Consider the following 1,678-nt stretch of genomic DNA (forward strand, 5'->3'; position numbering starts at 1 on the left):
ATGATGAAATTGGAGGTCATTGACTAGATAAAGTATCAAAAGTGATTTTTCATCTTCAGACAGGGAAAAGTGTCCTGTATGTTACAAAGACAAATAAATACTGAACATTTAAAAAAAAGAACAAGAAAAGGAAATGGACTATTGTTCTGAATAAAGGAGAGATGATTAAATGTATAAAGAAATCAAATTACATAATGCTTAGTGTACTATAGCAAGTGGACATATCAATATTGTGGCATTTAATACATAGGCTAATTCCATGTCAGTGAAGAGAATCAGTCATATTTGATTTGTGGTTACTTACTAACTTATTTTTCCCAGAGAATTCTCTTTATTGAATATGCATTGTTTCACCATGAAAATTCATTATGTGATGGAAAATGAAAGACAAGCAAATTAATGTCAAGAAAAAAAAATACTTTGGTGGTGTTGTTATATAACATATCGGCTAATTCCAGTAGATCCTCATCTCTTACTGCTGACATTATCTCCAGTATTTGAATTATTTGGCAGGGTTCACTTCTGTTTTCTAAACAATGCCTATTTTTCTACTTTTTTGGTAGGAAATGAAATTTTTATATATTTTGATTCAGCGTGTGTATTTTTGACTCCACATCAAGGTGCATCAGTCTCAATCATTAACTTTTCACTAGGTATTGACTTGAGAACTTCCAAATTACCTTCAGTTTTCAGTGAGCAACCATGAAATCCTATATACAGGTACATGTCAATCAAAGCAGCTGCCGCTTCCTCAGTACCATCAAAGGAATGTACTACTCCACCCACATACTGGTCTCTGATTCTTTTCATTATGTCCAAAAATTCAGCATGTGAATTTCGACAATAAAGAAACATGGGTAATGTTGTTTGTTCTGACAGGTAAAATTGGTTTTCAAAATATTTGAGCTGAGTATCTTTGGGACAAAACTGAAGTTGATCAAAATCAGGTCCACATTCCCCTATTGCGACAACCTTCCCTTTATTGTTTTCAGCAAGACTGAGCAGCTCCATTAGGTAAAGATCAGGTTATCCTTTTCAAATTCATTACATCTCGTAGGATGACATCCAACAGTAATGAGAAACACATCATTTGTTTGTGCCAACTGAAGTGCATCTTTATTGTCTTGAAGATTTCCACCTGTAATCATAAACTTTTTAACACCAATCTGGATGGCTCTCTCTATTACATCATGCAAATCATCTTGGTGCTTCTGGACCCCCCTATAAATTCCTCTGAACATAAGATTTGTTAGGTTGATACCAATATTGATGAACCTGAAGCGACTCATAACAGTGGCGCAGGCTCCTCCCTGGTGGAATATGTATGTATGTATATATGTATGTATATATGTATGTATGTATGTATGTATTTAAGTATTCATTTATTGTTGGTCCTGGGACTTGAACTCTGGGCCTGGACATTGTCCCTCAGCTCTTTAGCTCAAGATAAGTGCTCTACCACTTGAGCCACAATGTGACTTCTGGTTTTCTGGTGGTTTATTGGAGATAAGAGTCTCACGGAGTTTTCTGCCCAGGCTGGCTTTGAACCGTGATCCTCAGATCTCAGCCTCTTGAGTAGCTAGGATTACAGGCATAAGCTACTGGTGCCTGGCAATAATTAATTTTTAATTGAATAGGTTTAGGGAAATTTAGATATGTCTTTGCTTGCTTTTAAAAA

General features: G+C 35.5%; 1 pseudogene; it reads right to left on the minus strand.

Moving 5' to 3' along the window:
• Positions 1 to 321: 321 nt before the first annotated feature.
• Positions 322 to 1,305, minus strand: LOC122105556 (annotated as a pseudogene).
• Between the last annotated feature and the right edge of the window lie 373 nt (positions 1,306 to 1,678).

Source organism: Dipodomys spectabilis, unplaced genomic scaffold (genome assembly GCF_019054845.1).
Source record: "Dipodomys spectabilis isolate Male_0828 unplaced genomic scaffold, ASM1905484v1 ptg000032l, whole genome shotgun sequence".
Taxonomy (NCBI): Eukaryota; Metazoa; Chordata; class Mammalia; order Rodentia; family Heteromyidae; genus Dipodomys; species Dipodomys spectabilis.